We start from the raw sequence: 6,230 nt of genomic DNA on the forward strand, positions 1-6,230 counted from the left end.
GTCTGCCCCTTGAGTGCCTGGGCCAATCACAGGGCTTCTGCCGCCTTGGCGCGTCGACGAATCAGGAGGGAGGGAGGTGGGACAAGGGAATACAATGCATTCTTGAATGGATTATGGAACTCAGGAAATGTCCATGTGGCTCAGCGAGTCCTAAATGGCCTTCAAGCAAAACCTGTCTATTGTGTCGTGGTTGATCTGAGATAAGCATTGATACCACTTAATCTGGGTTTTCCTCTTGCGGTCAGACAGGGGCACATAGGAGGAGACTTTGGTGAATGTCTTTAATGGAAAGGCTTAAAAAGAAACAGGTTAGGAGGGGAGGACTTTCCAAAGGTCCTCTTTCCTCCCATTGTAATGTGATTAAAAAGTCTGCCAACTGATTATCCCCTTGATGGCCAGCCTCCGAAGTCAGGGAGACATTTCTTTGTTATTTTTCCATGCAAGAGATGCTCGCTAATTGCTTTTTTCAGAGGCGAGGCGACTTCCTTATACATTTTTCCACCAAAGGGAATGGGGCAGAAAGGGTCAGGAGAAGGTTACATACACAGGAGAAAATATGAAAATATAGAAATCCTAATACAGAGAGTAAACCCAACTACCCTCCACCAGTGTCCATAGTTCATATTATTCATAGGAAGGTCCATAAAGGGAAATATATCCACGAGGCGGAAAGAGAGTCTCTTGTTTGTGAGATGGGGGATCATCAGGAGCCAAGGTGTGTCTCAGATGGAAAAAGTCAACTACTTTTGTGGCATGATTTTCAGTAATAAATTGGTTACTTTCTGCTATAAACATATGAAAATAGGGCACAAAGCCTTGATTAAATGATACACACCAAATTGACCAAGGCTTAACCTTTATTATCCAGTCTGGTGTCCTTACTATAAGTTACTATTTCTTATGGAGGGGTGGGGTCATGTTCGACTTCAGGAGAAAGGCCTCACTCTGAGAGAGCCTTCAATGGGAGGTAAGCCTCAGTGGGAGAAAGGCCTCAGTGTGAGGTAGGCCTCAGTGTTAGTAGTCCTCGGTGTGAGTAAGCCTGGTGTGAGAAGCTTGTGTGAGAGGAAGCCTTCACACTGAAGCTTCCTCTCACACAAGCTTCTCACACCAGGCCTACTCACACCGAGGACTACTAACACTGAGGCCTACCTCACACTGAGGCCTTTCTCCCACTGAGGCATGAAGCTCCTGTGTAACTTCAGTGTGGAAGTAAAGTAGAAAGTATAAAGAACTTTATTTGTGTCATGGAAGCCTTGTTTTGTGTAAATAGTACAATGTTTACCCAAGCAAGGAGTCCCCAGTGGTGCGGTGGGCTGCTGAAAATGCTGACCAAAAGGTCACTGGTTCAAATCCGAGGGGTGGGGTGAGCTCCCACTGTTAGCCCCAGCTTCTGCCAACCTAGCAGTTCAAAAACATTCAAAGGTGAGTAAATCAATAGGTACCGCTCCAGCAGGAAGGAGCGGTACCATTCAGTCATGCTGGCCACATGACCTAGGAGGTGTTTACGGATAATGTTGGCTCTTCGGCTTAGAATGGAAATGAGGAAACACGAAGGAGGACCATTTTGGAGAAGGCTCATTCAGGAGCCACTCTGCTTCCAAGGAGTTCTCCAAGGTGCTGAAACTCATCTTCAAAACCAATGTCAGGACCATGGAAAGCTGTGGATTGGAGAGTTGTTTGAGCGTTGGACTCTGTGGACTAGGTTTGGGCAACCTTAGGCAAGACACACTCTCTCAGCTCCAGAAAACACCAAAATAGGTTCACCTGAGGTTCGCAGTATATCTTGAAAGCACATGACAAGAACCGGTTATGAATCTGCAATGGCAATACAGGCTGGGTTCATATGAAGGCCGCTTGGCGGCTCTTATTTACGGCTCCCTTGGAGGATTTGTCCGAGGCCCAACACCTCCGCCTGAGCGATCTTCTCCATTCAGGTGCTCATTACCCGAGCGTTAAATAACGACAGGCGGATCCTCGCGGGCCCCGTAAATTCTGCTCGGGGGACAGCCAACCTCTATTACCGCCTGATTGCCTGGAAGGCTTTGCGGTGTGCTTCGGCCCTTTCCATCACCAACCGGTGGAGCGGAACGGGGAAAGCCAGGCGAGCGGGCACATTGAATTATGCCTCCTCTCTGAGGCTGAGCGATGCTGTTGTAGAACCAGGTGTCCCCTGAGAATGCGCCGAGAAAACGACGAGAAGCATTTCCAAGAAGGAGACGGATCTGACTCAAATGGATCTGGTTCTAAACTTTATGGGGTACTTTGTGCTTTTCTTGCATGGGAAGAGGTCGGACTAGATGACCCGTGTGGTTTCTTCCAACAGCCACTGCATCAAGACTAATATACAGTAGAGTCTCGCTTATCCAACATAAATTGGCCGACAGAATGTTAGATAAATGAAAATATTGGATAATATGGAGTCTGCTACTATTACCCGTCTGACACAACACGAAATACCTAGAATACTAACAACAGGGACTCAAAGAGTTAAGGCAAGGCAATGCCCCGGGGCCAGAAGGAAGTGCTTAGATGCGGAAGAGGAGCGAGGAAATCCCAGAGGGAAGGAGGGAGGATGCTTCCGATTCCGGTCCTGCCCCTCTTCCCCCTTCCTTCCTTCCCTCCTCCTCCTCCTTGTATTGGGAATGGAGAGAGAGATGGGGATTGCTCCTTTCATTGAAGGGGAAATGCTGAAGGAAAAGGGGAGCGTCGGAGAAGAACGCCAGATGAGATGGAATGTCGGATAAGCGAGGGTCGGATAAGCGAGACTCTACTGTATTGGGAATGGAGAGAGAGTTGGGGAGCGCTCCATTAACTGAAGGGGAAATGCTGAAGGAAAAGGGGAGCATCGGATAAGAACGCCGGATGAGATGGAATGTTGGATAAGTGAAGGTCGGATTAGCGAGACTCTACTGTATTGGGAATGGAGAGAGAGTTGGGGAGCGCTCCTTTAACTGAAGGGGAAATGCTGAAAGAAAAGGGGAGCGTCGGATAAGAACGTCGGATGAGATAGAATGTCGGATAAGCGAAGGTCGGATAAGCAAGACTCTACTGTATTGGGAATGGAGAGAGAGATGGGGATTGCTCCTTTCATTGAAGGGGAAATGCTGAAGGAAAAGGGGAGCATCGGATAAGAATGTCGGATGAGATGGAATGTCGGATAAGCGAAGGTCGGATAAGCGAGACTCTACTGTATTGGGAATGGAGAGAGAGTTGGGGAGCGCTCCTTTAATTGAAGGGGAAATGCTGAAGGAAAAGGGGAGCGTAGGATAAGAACTCCAGATGAGATGGAATGTCGGATAAGCGAAGGTCGGATAAGCGAGACTCTACTGTATTGGGAATGGAGAGAGACGGGGGGCACTCCTTTAACTGAAGGGGAAATGCTGGAGGAAAAGGGGAGCATCAGATAAGAACGTTGGATGAGATAGAATGTTGAATAAGGGAAGGTCGGATAAGCGAAGGTTGGGTAAGAGAGACTCTACTGTATTGGGAATGGAGAGAGAGATGGGGATTGCTCCTTTCATTGAAGGGGAAATGCTGGAGGAAAAGGGGAGCGTCGGATAAGAATGCCGGATGAGATGGAATGTCGGATAAGCGGTTGGATAAGTGAGACTCTACTGTATTGGGAATGGAGAGAGAGTTGGGGAGCACTCCTTTAACTGAAGGGGAAATGCTGAAGGAAACGGGGAGCATCGGATAAGAACGTCGAATGAGATGGAATGTCAGATAAGGGAAGGTCGGATAAGCGAAGGTCGAGTAAGAGACACTCTACTGTATTGGGAATGGAGAGAGAGATGGGGAGCGCTCCTTTAACTGAAGGCGAAATGCTGGAGGAAAAGGGGAGCGTCGGATAAGAACATCAGAAGAGATGGAATGTCGGATAAGGGAAGGTCGGATAAGCGAAGGTCGGATAAGCGAAGGTTGGATAAGCATGACTCTACTGTATCAGGAATGGAGAGAGAGTTGGAATGTCTCCTTTAACTGAAGCGGAAATGCTGGAGGAAAAGGGGAGCGTTGGATAAGAAGGTCGGATGAGATGGAATGTCGGATAAGGGAAGGTCAGATAAGGGAAGGTCGGATAAGCGAGACCCTACTGTATTATGTCCATATCTGTGCAAAACGATCCAAGGAGGAGATGGACATGACAGAAGGTGTCCAAAGGATTCACTGCCCCATTGACACGGTATCCAGCATGACTCCCTTGACAGCAGGGATTATGGAGTTGCAGTGGAGAAAAGGCCTTTCCCCTCACTAAATGCTATAGGAAACTATGCATCTCAATGCTGTTTTCCTTCAAGGCAAAACGAGCCACAGAAACTCCTTCCCGGACACGTGTGATTGTGAACGTCACAGCTTTATAATTTCTATGCAAATGCAGTCCACCTCTTTGAAAAGAAATCCTTCCAGAAGTCACTGAAGATGCTGCAAGAAAAGCGACACAAAGCATCGAGAATCCCGACTGGAGAAGGTCGGCTGAACGGATTGCGTTGCCGCCAACCCTGCCAATGTCCTCCGCAAACACAATACCCAAGTTCCGGGACAATATCATCCTAGATTTTCTATGTTTCCTCCACCACTGGCATCTCAGTGTTTCTGACTCTCTCCATTGGTGTGGAATTTGCATGATCCCGCCCACTGCCTCTCCCTTAACCCTTTCCTATGGTGCACAGCAAACAGCAGAATTGATTAACAACTGAACATACTGGAAAGGGTTGGGGGACTGATTCAACATGATGGAATTTGTAGTTCACCCTGCATCAAGACATAACGTTGTGATCCCCACTGCCAATGGACCTCGACCACGTTCGGCACACAGAACCCCCATGACCAACGCAAAATACTAGAGAGGTTTGGTAGGAATTGACCCTGATTTATAACAGTTGTAGGTCCTGGGATGTATAGTTCACTTGCAGTCAAAGAGCACTCTGAACTCCAACCATGATGGACCTGCAACTAACTTGGCACACAGAGCTCCCATGACCAACAAAAAAACACTGGAGGTCTTTGGCTGGATGTATAGGAGTTGTAGTTCACCTACATCCAGATAGCACTGTGAACCCAAACAATGATGGATATGGACCAAACTTAACACACATCCCCGATATGCCCATATTGGCATACTGGTGGGTTTTGGGAGGAGTTGTAGGTAATGGGATTTATAGTTCACCTACAATCAAAGAGCACTCTGCACCCCACCAAAAAGGGAATTGGACCAAACTTGGCACACAGAACCCCCATGACCATCAAAAAATACTTTGGGGAAAATTCACCTTGATTTGGGGGAGTTGTAGTTCACCTACATCCAGAGAGCACTGTGAACCGAAACACAATTGGATCTGGACCAAACTTGGCACACATACCTGATAAACCCGAATTTGATTACTGGAGGTTTGGGAGAAATTGACCTTGAGTTTTGGGATCTGTAGTTCACTTACAACCAGAGAAAGTGTGGCCATTACGAACGATGGACCTGAATCAAACTTGGCACACAGAACTCCCATGTCTAACTCAACCTACTGGAGGGATTTGAGGGGACTGACTCACCATGGTGGGAGTTGTAGTTCATCCTGTAGCCAGAGAGCACACTGAACCCCAACAATGATGCATCTTGAGCAAACTTTCCCAACATGACAAACGAAGTACTGATGGAGTTTCGGGGGGTGATGTGAGTTGTAGTTCACCCACAACCTTATTTATGTCCTAATGCAGTTTGGGGGATGACGGACCACAGATGATGGGATTTGAAGTACCTTCACCCGATTCGGCTCCCACAGAGCACTGTGATCCCCCACGAATGATAGATCTGGACCAAACTTGGCACACAAACCAATGACACATCTAGAGCAAACTTTCCCAACATGACAAACCAAGTACTGGTGGAGTTTCAGGTGGTTCATTTGTGTCATGATGTGAGTTGTAGTTCACCCACAACCTTATTTATGTCCTGGTGTAGTTTCGGCTCCCACAGAGCACTGTGACCTTCACGAATGATGGACCTGGACCAAACTTGGCACACTGACCAATGAGGCATGTAGAGCAAACTTTCCCAACATGACAAACCAAGTACTGGTGGAGTTTCAGGTGGTTATTGTGTCATGATGTGAGTTGTAGTTCATCCACAACCTTATTTATGTCCTGGTGCAGTTTCGGCTCCCACAGAGCACTGTAACCCTCACGAATGACCAAACCAAACTTGGCAAACTTGACAAACCAAGTACTGGTGGAGTTTCAGG

The sequence above is a fragment of the Anolis sagrei genome, chromosome 13 (genome assembly GCF_037176765.1).
Source record: "Anolis sagrei isolate rAnoSag1 chromosome 13, rAnoSag1.mat, whole genome shotgun sequence".
Classification (NCBI taxonomy): domain Eukaryota; kingdom Metazoa; phylum Chordata; class Lepidosauria; order Squamata; family Dactyloidae; genus Anolis; species Anolis sagrei.